The 12,842-nt window shown below is 45.6% G+C and overlaps 1 non-coding gene across 1 annotated transcript; it reads left to right on the forward strand.

The window, feature by feature from the left end:
- Nucleotides 1-9,995: 9,995 nt before the first annotated feature.
- Nucleotides 9,996-10,099, forward strand: LOC121433740. The gene has a single exon (XR_005972355.1). It is a non-coding gene; the product is annotated as a U6 spliceosomal RNA (small nuclear RNA).
- The last annotated feature ends 2,743 nt before the right edge of the window (nt 10,100-12,842 follow it).

The following is a 12,842-nucleotide window of genomic DNA, read 5'->3' on the forward strand; positions in this document are numbered from 1 at the left end:
AGACATGAAGTAAGGTTGAGATACAGCCTCTACTTCTGGCCCCTGGGAGGCCTGCTCAGCTTGTGGTCACTTCAGTATGGAATTCTAGGCCACAGAGAAAGTGTTCTCTTCATAGCCAGTGTGTCTCAACCCCTGGAAACTTGCTCTCCAAGGGTCCCAAAGCAAAAGATCATATTCTTGGCCTGGAGTCATGCCTGATCTTTGGGGAAAGATACCCATTGTTGGGTTTGATTTCCCAGAGGCTCCCATTACATCAATGGACATTATCCACGTTATAAATGACTTTTTAAAATCGTATTTATGTGTGAACCAAAATTCAAGGTTAGTTTGTTCAAATCTGTTTGCTGATTTCCCTGTTTTTGTTCACAAGAGTAATTAGCAATACCATAGGAAGAGGGTAGACCAAGAACCACCTTCCCACAGAGTGCTGGCCTTAGCCCCTGGAGTGAAAAGAGGATGTTATGATTTTCCTTTGATCTAATAAACGTGAACTTTGGCCTGACCTGTATCCTAGAGAAATGGTACCACATGTCTGTCTGGGAGACCTAAACATAGGCGTTCTCTGCAAGTAGACATTGGTACGAAGGACTTGAATGTGCTACCAGGTGGAAATTTGGGGCTATTGACTTCAAAACTGCTGTGGCTGAGGAGGATTGGGGTTACTATCTCCTCTCTGAGGAGTGGCTCCGTGTAGCAGTCCAGGTGTTGTCAGTATCTGTTTTTGTCTCCATAGTCAGTACCTTGTATCGGTCCTTACAAACAATAAAAGAAATATATGTTGGAAACAAGCTCCTCTAGGCTGCCTTGTGTTTCTTCGCTGTTATCATGTATGGCATCCAGCTTACGTTCTCATACATGGGAAAAGGGTGGATCCAGCTCTCCTAGAGAGAACTTCCATCTAAATACCCCTCAGCTTGTCCCCTACCCCACTGCATATCCCCCATACACCTCCACACATGCTTCTCCCAAGCCTGGAGCGAGTTCATGGGTGAGACTCCCTTACAGGTGTGCTGGGTGTAGCATTGATCTTGCTCCAGGTCCACACCCCTGTGATGTTTGTGACATTCACTGTAGCACTAACCTGCTCATCTCAGTAGGGCACATTGTCTACCTGACCACCTTCCTCCAGTCCTTCTCCCATCAATATCCTATCAGTTCCTCCACATCCAGACTTGGTCCCCCAGCTCAACCACCACCAGGATCTCTGAGATCCCCTTCCAGAGACTAATTCCAGGATCTTCTGAATGGGCTTCTATGCCCTGTGTTCTATTCTGTGACTTGAGGAACTCCTTGGACACCTAACAGAAACCTCCGTCAGTTTCCTTATGTTTGGTTTAGTGCAATATTCTTAGTCATCAACACCGTGACAATACATTAGTCTCCCTACAACCCATGGTATAACAAGCACTTCCATCAACATGACTACTGCCAGATCCCTAAAGGACAACCTTGCTTCCTTCAGGTTTTTGATCCTTTGAAAAATGGTTGGAGAATTCACCTTGATCCCAGATCCACTAAGTAAGTAAAACCCTCACTGCCAGAGCCCACTGCCTGTGAGCTCCAAAATGATGGCCATAGCAGCCTCGAGGGTGGTAGACCCACTTCCTGGTTGACCATGGCCACCGTCTGTAGTGCAAGTCACTCTTCAGCTATGCAAACAGCTGTGCCTGCTTAGGGGTTTGGCGAGGGACGCACTAACCAATGCCTGTGGCTCAGGACATATACAGGGCTGGAACTACTTGCCATCACCCACTTCCCAGCCTCCAGGTTTTGACTGTTCACACTATGCCCTGCACAGCACAGGAGGAGAAGAAGGCATGAGGGCTGAGTGGGAGCCAAAGTTCTCAGAGATGAGTGGTATGGACAAACACCTTGAGAAAACATAAGGAACCCATGTGACTGATACCCCAGGACTGGGGCAGCCACTAAGCCACATTCCTGGAACCTTTAGCTGCTCTGCCAAGCTTTACAGGCATCCAAAGCTAGAAGGAGCTGTGTGGAATGTAAATGACTGGAGACTGACTTGCCTAGTGCTTGCTATAACACATGATTCAGAAAATGCCCTAAGGAGTAAGGGAGGGGGAGGTGTGTGCTCTGAATACGTAAAGAGCTTTTACAAATCAATAAAATGGTGGTTCTTCGAGGAAACAGATAAAAATCATGAGTAGGTACTGAGTGATTCATCTTTCATTACTGCAGCAAACACCCAAGAAAACAAGACATAAAGAGAAAGGGGTCATTTTTACTCACGGCCTTGGAGATTCCAATCCATGATTGGTTGGTCCTATTGACTTGGGGCATCATGGTGACAATGAGTATCAAAATGGATCCATCATGGGATGGGACATAAAGGAATAACAGGAAGTTAGGGTGCCACGATCCCCTTCAAGAGCATTCCCCTCATTCAACCCCTTCCACTAAAGGATCAACCACCTCCTAACAATGTAAAACTAGAAACCAAGCCTTCAGTACAAAAGTACATTTGGGTACATTCCAGATCTGAACTTCAGTAGATTCGCTCCAAAGGAGGGTGGCTAAGCGGTCAGAATCTAGAGAAAGGGGCTCAGACTCACTCATTACCAAGAGCCACAAGGAAGCCCTCACAGTCCTGAAACAGCTAAAATCTAAGACTCTGTGCGCTGACACCCAGTTCGCGAGCTTCAGGCAAGGGGGCTGGAGGTTAAAATACGCAGACAGAGAGCCAGCGACACGGGTCATCCTTAAATTCCCCAAGAATGCCCCTTTATTGTGTTCAGGGGCAGATTATATAGAGATAGCCACGCCCCAGCCAAACCCACCGGAAACCACTCTCCTGCCATCAGGAACTCCTGAAGGTCTCGTGCTCAGAGCAGCTGTAGGCACTCAGATCAGGAGATTACAAGAAATTCAGGATCTGGGGTCTCACTGCTCCCAACAGGTCAGAATCTAGAGAAAGGGGCTCAGACTCACTCAATAAATAGAGCCACAAAGAAGCCCTCGCAGTCATGAAACAGCTAAAACCTAAGATGAGGAACAAGAACACTGGTGCATTCTGGGTAGAAGCATGCACAGTGTGGTGTCTTGAGCAGAGTGTAAGTACTCTTGGAGTCTCACTCCATGTGTGGGATTCCCTTCACCCATCAGCTGCGGCACCCCCACATACTGTGGTGATGCTCCACTAGCCTACACTGTGACCCAGCCCCAGGGCCTGCATCAGACCTAGCCTATCACCAAGCCAACCTGACTTGACATTCCTTTGGGACCAGAGTGAGTTGGACCTGAAACCATGCTTGATTCTAGCCCCTTCATCTCCTTATTCTATTTGCTTAACCCATTCTAATTCTCACAAGAGCTCCACCATGGAGTGAGGGAATGAGAATTTTGCTCAGGAATTCTCAGAAGTTCCAACCTCAGATATGTGTCTGTGAAAGGCTGTATCTACCTCAGTGTGCCCACCAAGGGTCATTCGTCAAACCCAAGCCCTGTGGTCTACCCTTTAAACCCACTAGAGATTATGTCTCCATCTTGAGGGCATCAGTGGTGTATCAGAGTTCACAGACACACACACACATGAGTGTTCATAAAAGTCCAAAGTAGGCACAGCTGATATTAGACATATTCCTGCTTGGGGTAAGGAAGCCCCTTTAGTTAATGATACTGACCTATGGAATAGAGCTATAGGTTGAATTGTTGAATGGCTCCCATATATCTGAAGAAGCCCTACTCCCTAATATCTATTAAGAAGGCTTTATAGATGTGTTACTACTTTTATTTTATATGCAACATACATTCACGTAATCATACCATAGCATGCAAGTGGAGGTCAGAGAGCGACTTGAAGGAGCTGATTCTCTCCTTCCACCGTAAGAGTCCCAAGGATTGAACTCAGGCCATCAGGATTGAATTCCACCTGCTGAGCCATCTTGCTGCCCCCAAAGGTGATTTAAGCAGAACATAGCGTTACTACATAAGATATTATGAATGACCCTAAATCCAATGTGACTGGAGTCTTTATGAAGAAGAAAGACTCCATGATTAAAACACGGGGAAAGGATGCCATGGGACCAGAGAAGCAAAGATGGAGCAGGGGGCTTTCAAGCCAAGGCACACCAGGATTGCCAAGCACACCAGAGGCTGGAGACCCTCAAAGTGCCCAGAGGAGCTGACTCCCTGCTTGCTGGGTAGTTTTGCATCTGTGTGGTTAATTCTGCATCTTCATATTTATCTCAAGTGCATATGGCACCATGTGTGTATGGGCTTGTGTCTGTGAGTTTTGGTAAGTTCTAACTTTTCAAAATGTTTTAACTGCTTCATAACTTTTTAAGCATGATTTTTGATTAATCCTTTGAAAATTTCATGTATTCATACAATGTGTTTGGAACATAGTCACTCATATTCTTTCTAGGTCACACACCACCCTCCAACCCTCCCAACTTCCTGTCCCTTTCTTCTTAATTACCTACTCATTCTAGTTTGTGCTACCCATATGTTCATGAATTTATGGATGATGCATGATTAATAAAAACTCAGGATCAGAAATTGTGGTTCTACCTGAATATCTGAAAAGCAGAGACCTTTCTAAGGTCTAAAAGTTGTAGTTCTTTGTCTAGAGGTGAGACCCACAAAACTCGCCCCCTTCCATGTTAGTATGCCCCCTTGATAATGCTATTGCTCTTATTTACGCAGCCATTTGTAGGGGAGACTCTCAGAAGACTTCCTGGTGTTCTGGCTCTTAGAGTCTTTCTGCCCCATTTTACTGTGATGTTTCCTGAGCCACAGCCAACTGTGAAGTAGATGTATTCATTGGGGCTCCCACAATCTGTTGATCTCTACATTGTGTCCAGTTGTTTTCTCCAATAGTCTCCATTTGCTATAAAGAAAGGCTTCTTTGGTGAGGGAGAGTAGCTACACTTACCTGTGTCTATAAGGATAAAATTTAGAATGTTATTAAGGATTTGTGCTGGTCTAGGAAAGTGATTCTTTTCTAAAGTTCATGACCTCACTATTGCAGGGAAGCTGGCTGGGTGTCAGTACAAGGCATGATTTCCATCCTGCTGAATAGACCATAAGTTCAATTAGACAACTGTTGGCTGTCACCAACATGAGTACTACCTCTTTTCACTTATATTTTGATATTATAATATAATTAGATCATTTCCCCCTTCCCTTTCCAACCCTCCAAATCGTCCCATGTACTCCTCTGTTTTCAAAAGTGACACTGCTTACACCTTTGTTCCTATCTTGTCATGTTGGTAAGTGTCGTGGTTCACGATGTTGCAGATGGGAAAGGCTGTGCAGGTGCTTCCCTCTCTTGGCAACCAATAGCATTTTCTGGGACCACGAAAGCCAGACTGCAGGGCAGAATAACTCGGGTGTGTCCCAAGTGTGTAATGCCTTCAGCAGTAAGAATTTACCCTCAACCCCTAAAAGACAACCACGAGCTATATCTATAATCTATGTTGTTTGAGTAGTTACTTGGATTATCCTAATGAACCCTTCAAAAGGAGGTTTCTCCTGCATGATACTGGGGTTTTTGTTAGTTTCATGGTTCATTGTCAGCCCAAATGGCTTAACTTCCTGTAAGGTGTGTGTGTGTGATTTTAGGTTCATATAAAATAATAAGATTCCTTGAGTCTTTATGAAACAACCTTAGTGTTATTTGTCCCTTGCCTGGCTTATTCTTCTGTATTAACCCCCTTACTCCTCCTCAGTTAATACCACCCCCTTTATTCCATTTCTGTGTCATATCATTTATATTCTGCAATTCCCCCTCCTAAAACTTCCCACCTACGGTCACTTTATACAACTACTGACTGCTTGGAGAAGGAGCCTCTTTATTGGTTGCCCAACGTGGAGAGGTCAGCTTTGAAACCATATAAACACAAACAACAAAATCAGACTCAGCAGGTTATATGTGTGTGTGTGCTTATATATGTTTATATATACACATATATGTGCATACACATCATGTGTGTGAAAGAGACAATATAACCAATAAAAAAAGAAGCTATTCACTTCACAATGCAGGTCATGGAGGGGATTCAGGGTAAGGTAACTGGGAGGGACTGGAGAGAGTAAAAGGAGAGAGGACATGATGTAATTCTATTTTAACTAAAATGTTAAAAGGAAAAACAAAAATTTGAGAAGCAACAAAACATAGTACATCAAGTTGCAGTAAGACTAAGCACCTCCCCATGTATTAAGGCTAGGCAAGGTGACCCAGTATGAGGATTAGGGTCCTAAAATCTAGTAAAGAGTCAGAGACAGCCCCAGCTCCCACTGTTAAGAGTCTCACAAGAGGACTAAGCTACACAAATGTAACATATATGTAGAGTGCCTAGGTCAGTCCCATGCAGTCTCCTTGGTTGCAGGTTCAGACTCTGTGAGCCCAGGTAGTTGAATCTCTGGGTTTTCTAGTGGTGTCCTTCACACCTCTGGCTCCTAAAATCTTTTCTCCTCTTCTGCAGGATTCCCCAAGCTCCACCTAATGTTTGGTTGTGGGTCTGCATCTGTGTCCACCAGTTGCTGGAGGAAGCCTCTCTGATGACAATTGGACTAGGCGCTGATCTATGAGTATAGCAGAATAACATTAGGCATCCTTACATTGACATTTTCCCCTCTAGTCATGTTTGGTTCTATCCTAAGTCTCTGGGTCATCCAACCTGAGGGTTCTGATCCTCTAGGCAGTATCAGGGGTTAGGATACTCTCCTACCATGGGTTTAAGACTAGGTCATTGATTGGCCACTCCCTCATTTCTAGGCCACCCTTATCCCAGCACATTCCATAGACAGGACAGACTCTAGATCCAAGATTATGTGGGTTGGTTTCCCACTCCACCACGTGAAGTCTTGTCTGGTCACAGGTGATGGCCTGTCAAGCTAAGTGTCCACTATTGCTAGGAGTCCTAGCTGGGGTCATCCTTGTAGATTCCTGGGAGAATCCCTTGCAGCAGGTTTTTATCTGGCCCTGAAATGCCCCCATTTCCAGTAGTCTCTTCCTGTACTCTCCCTCTTCTCCCGCTCCAACATGATCTCTCATGTTCCCATCCTCACCCACCCTGAGTCCACTCACAAAATCTCCTCTATTTCCCCTTCCCGGGGAGGTCCAGGGAACCCCCCTTGAACCTTCCTTGTTACCTAGTCTCTCTGCATCTATGGATTGTAGTATAGTTATCCCTTATTTTACAACTAATAAGTGAGTACATACCACATTTGTCTTTCTGGATCTGGATCTGGACTCAGGATGGTGTTTTTGCTAGTTCCATTCATTTGCCTTCAAAAATACTACATTATATAAATGTACCACATTTTCTTTATCTGTTCCTCAGTTGAGGGACATCTAGGTTGTTTCCAGGCTCTGGCTATTACAAATAAAACTTCTATGAACTGAGTTGAGCAAGTGTCCTTGTGATATGATTGGACATCCTTTAAGTATATGCCCAAGAGTGGTATAGCTGGTCTTATGGTAGATCGATTCCCAGTTTTCTGAGAAATCACCATATTGATTGCCAAATAACCTATGAAATTCTTCTGGGAGTCTTTCCAAGTTGTTCGAGTCTTCAAGATCTCCATGTTCAATAAACCTACCTGTATTGCTGGAGAACCATCAAAGAAGCCCAGAAGTCCCAGGATGGGGCTTACAGGTGCTGAAGAAATCAAGGCACCAGACTGAGAGTCTGAGGCTGCAAAGTTCAGTGGTGCTGACCCAGGCTTCACGTCGTCCTTATCTTGTATCACCCACTTATTCCCTCCATCTGGGAAAGTCTTCTTTCCAACCCCACCCACCACTCTCTGATCACTACCTCAGCCCAGTCTCCTTCGGATATTACCCCTAGAAGTCAAACTGACCCAACCATTCAAGTTCTGGCTCATGGTCCACACTCCTTGAGCCCACCATTCTCCTGGGGTTTCTCTATCAGATGTCATTTTGCATAAAGTTTGCCGCTTCTCTTCCTTCCAAGTTTGACTGAGAGCAGATGCTGACTTATTTTCATTTGATTTCCAATGGTGCCTTGAATAGGCCTGTCACACAGTCAATAGTTACACTGAATATGTTTATATAGGTACAGGGGTGATGAATGAGGGGGTGGGTAGGCTGATGGACAGGTGGATGTGGTAGACCAAGGGGTAGATAGTAGAAGAGTAGATGGATATATAGGTGGGTGAGTAGATATTTGGATGGGTGGGTAGATTGGTGAGTAGAGGGATGATGGATGGGTGGGTTGGGTTCATAGGTGGGTAGATATTGGTAGGTGGGTGGATGGTGGATGGGCAGGTGGACAGATAAATAGGTGTGTCGATAGATGGGTATGGGGGGAGACCAGTGTGAGGATGGATGGATGGGTGATCTTGTATTACATCCACAACTTTGGTCCAATCCATCTCTCCTATATGACTGGAAATGTGAATGCTATATTTGGCATCTGTTCTCCAAAGACAGCTGGACTGTTGTGTTGAGTTTTAAATACACGAAGCAGGATTCTATTCTTGCATTAACTGGGTGCTGAAGCTGAGCTCTCAAGTGGGGAGGGCCACTGTACTGCTTCTCTCTGCTCAGAGGGGCCTGATCACCCCCTCTGCTCTTTACCATCGGATTTGAGCTCTTTGCTGACTGACCTTTAGACAAAAAGTCTGAGTATTCAAGCCCAGAAAAGCCACGTGATTCCTCTGAGAGAAGCATTTTAATAAAGGCTCTGCAAGAGTAAAATACCTGGCTTAAAGGGTAAACAGATTGCTGTTTGGCTTCCCCCCACCACACCCCACAATCCTTCTTCAGTCTCTGTAGATTTGTCTGACTGTCCCTCCCCAAAGGTCACAGCATCTACCTGCTCCCTGGTTACTGATTGCAGAAAAAAAATGGGTCCATCTTGGGAAAAAAGGAATAATTAGCAAGTTTTGTATTCCTGGCCCCTGTGGAGAACATGGCACACCTGACCTCAGTTTTACCTTCTATTTCCCTCTTCCTAGGGTACCAGGTCACAACCACAGCCAACCTAACACTGCAGCTATGATACCAAATTGATTCTCAGTGTTAGGAGGTTTAAAAGTCTCAGGCTCTCCCAGCAGACCTCACACCAAATTGCCAGCGCTGGGGTCTGACCCAGGGAGCCACCAAAACAGAAATAAAATGGAACCCCCTGACTTCTGTAGCCTATTTTTTCACTGACCATATTTGAGCAGAGCCAGGGTCCAATCTGTAGCTTCCTGCTGTGACCTTCTCCAAGTCACACAGCAAGCAACCCCAAGGTCATTACTACTCCTAGGTCTTACTCATCTCTGCATCTGGAATCAAGGCAGAGAGCATCAGGAAACCTGCACAAGGATGTCCGGAGAACAGAACTGGAGACCCACAGGATCAGGGTCTCTGGAGTAACAACACAAGAAGGGTAATATTAACTTATAGAACAATTTTAAAAAGTGAGTCAGAAATACAGACCTCTGTTTGGGTAAACTAACCAAACATGAAGCATCAGTGGCTGTATTAATCAAAATTTTTGGGGGCACCAGCAGCTACTGACTCCTTATGGCTATAACAAGGACAGCCACCATATCCCAAACTCCAACAAGGGAGCGAATGGGAGCCATCCTGGGACAACGGCTTTGCATTCCACCACCCTCCATGCAGTGGAAGGACCAGAGAGCCACAGCTGGAACTTCATCCATATTGCAGGGTGGTAGTGCCGAGGTCATTGGTGATGGGGCTACCTCCAGCCAGCCCCGAAGGAAGGCAAATGCTGCCAGTACAACATCTCACACAGGCCACATACAGCACAAGCCAAGCCCTGGGCTGTAAGCCAAGCCCAGTGCTGTTCCAGAGGGCCTGCTGTCATGGCTCAGGGCCCCAGGTTACCTTCCGAGGAGAAATGTTCATGAAGCATGACTTTTGACAAAGTTAGGGGATGGGCTGTCCTGTGTCACTTCCTTGTGTCTTCACCTAGCAAATGCCTTCTGTACATCAGGACAACTGGACACTCAAGCTTGATCTGGAGACCCAAGGAGTAGAAAGATGCGTGCCAGTACTCCCCTCAGCAATGCATATACTAAAATCTGAATACAAAGGAAATTAGCATGGTCCTTGCACAAAGATGGCACACAAATTTGTGAAGTGTTCTATATTTTTGGAGAAGCTTCTATTTGTAGTATATGATGATTAAGGCAGACTCACAACTGGCTAAGATGCAGAAAATAAGAGATTGGAAAATATTCATCTCTAAATGGAACATATATATTGAACCCCCCTTCCCAAGGCTCAGGGATAATTGCAAAACAGGGAACAGAAAATGTAAGAGCCAGAGGCAGTGCACGACTACACGGAAGCAGTTCCTTCAGGACACACCTGCACATGTGAATTCACAGTGGTTGTGACACTAAGTACAGACATGACCAAGTCCAAGCCAGAACAAAGCCCAGTATTGAAAGGGGAGTTGGTCATGTCATCCTTTTGAGGAATTAAGCCCAGGTGATCCCCAATGTATAAGAAACGCCTTGAGCTATTGGCAATTGTTAGCTGCTGAGAGAGGTAGAGATGGTTTTCTCTGAGTTTTCTACCCCTGGTAGGTTGACCACTCTCCAGGGAAAAGACACATATCTAAGAATATTTGGAAAGCACAAGTTGTTTTTGATAGATGTCTTCAAAAAAGACACAAATTTGGGTGGATGGGAATAATTGGGGTAGGGGTAGCTGAATATTATCTAAACACATGGTATGAAATTATCAAAGAGCTAAGAAAGAAAAAAAAAGACCCAACAAACACAGACCACAGGATCTCCTACAAGTTCAGGCCATACCCACCCACCCCCATGTCCAGCTGAAGCAGCAAGCTTCTGCTCTTTCCTGCCGGGCCTCAAATGGCTAAATTAATAGAGGATAAACCATCACCCCAAGAGTCCACTCCAAGTTCCCGGGTGGGCACAGCATGTCCTGGAGAGGCCATCTTTTAGAGATGCTGTTCCAGGAAGTCCCCAGTATAGGTATCAGACACCAGCAGACAGATGGTTTGCAAGAAAAATCCCCAAATTATATTTGCTCAAAAATGCTGTTCTCCTGAGTGAGCGCAAATAATTCCACTTATAACTAAACTTCATACACAGAACCAAAGTTGAGTGTATCAAACGTCAAAGGTATTTACCTAGAATTTAAATAATTTTACTTATTCCAGGAGCTAAGCTCCTTCTTCCTTGGAGTTATTTGCCATATAGACGAAGGTTTCCATCAGACAGAACATTTTATTTGATTACATTTGGATGGTGTACATATTTACACAGTATCAGTAAGGCAGAAATGCCCTTTCAGAATCATGCTTTTGGCCTCAACGGGCCCGTCAGCTGCACACTGCATCAACCAAGTTCTGCAGGCCCATGGTTAAGCCCATGTCTGGCTCTAAGCTTGAGGCTGACATTTGGACTGTGTCCATCACCCTCTGGGTATGCAGACACCCTGGAAGCTTTGTGAACACAGGGAGATAAAATTTAAAATCTTAAAGTTCTATCATTCCAAAAGTATTTCGTTTTAAAGGCTTGGCGGGGGGTGGGGGTAGGGCGAAACCAACCACTTGCGATCCAGGACTAAAAGATGACAGACAGCACCTTGATCTAGACCCCATTCCTAGTTCTCAGTTCCTCTGAATCATTGTCTACTCGGGGTGCACAGAAAGGAACCAGGCTGGATTTGGGGCCACACAGCCCAAGTTAAACAGATTATCCTTGCTTCCTCAACAAGGATCCCAGCTGCCGACCCTCACTCAATCACCCTTCTTAGGGACCTAGCATCCAGCCCAATTGGGTGTGGGAAGAACCGAAGGCATTAAGGGATGCAAGTGTTTAGAAAGAACCCTAGGGAGGAATAAGAATATGAGCAAAGAGGTCAAGACCATGATGGGTACACCCACTGAAACAGTTTCCCTGAGCTAATGGAAGCTCACCAACACCAGCCAGACTGGGAAGGAACAAGCATCGGACTAAACTAGTCCCTCTGAATGTGGTTGATAGTTGCATGGCTGGGGCAGACTATGAGGCCACTTGGCAGTGGCACCAGGATTTATTCCTACTACATGTACTGGCTTTTGGGGAACCTATTCTCTTTGGATGGATACCTTGCTCAGCCTAGATATAGCAGGGAGGGCCTTGGACCTTCCCCAAAGCAATGTGCCTTACCCTCTCTGAGGAGTGGATGAGGGGTTAGGGTGGGCTGGGGAGGGAGGGTATGTGGAGGGAATGGGAGGAAGGGAGGGAGTGGGAACTTGGATTTGTATATATAGTGAAAAAAGACAGTTTTTTTTTAATTAAATTTAAAAAGAAAGAACCCTGGAATGCCAGTGCCCTGACTCAGTGTGATCCCTAGATCACCAATACTGGCTTTTCAGTTCTGGCAGTGGCCCTGCAGATGTATGGAGTGTGACAACAGGCTAAGACCTTCTTGGTTTCTGATGCAGTGTTGGTGGTAGGAGCAGCTGAAGAACATACGTGTGTGTAAATGTGCACACAGGCTGGGCATAAAGGGCTCAGGAAAGTCACTGTCCTGGCTGGCTCTGCCCAGACACACCAGGCTCCTAGGAGTCATTCGGTCTGCTGTCTGTGCTCTCAAAGGGTAAGAGAAGATCAGCATAGCCGCAGGAGAAACAGCAAAAGTAACACACTAAAGCAGTAAGCCTGGACATTTGCCACCTAGGAGGGCCAGCACTGGACTCAGATGCACATCCATGCAGCAAACCAGGTGCAGCCTCCAGGTGCAGCAGCAAACCTTGGGGAGGCCTTGTCTGTCTAGCCTCTCTAGGACAAGGACCCTCATAAAAGTAACCATACAGTGTGCTTGTGTGTGTTTTCTCAGTCAGACCATTTCACATTGGCTGCCAGGAGGCTCAAGA

Source organism: Microtus oregoni, unplaced genomic scaffold, assembly GCF_018167655.1.
Source record: "Microtus oregoni isolate MIOR12 unplaced genomic scaffold, Mior012 000040F_ref0000088, whole genome shotgun sequence".
In the NCBI taxonomy this organism is placed as follows: Eukaryota; Metazoa; Chordata; class Mammalia; order Rodentia; family Cricetidae; genus Microtus; species Microtus oregoni.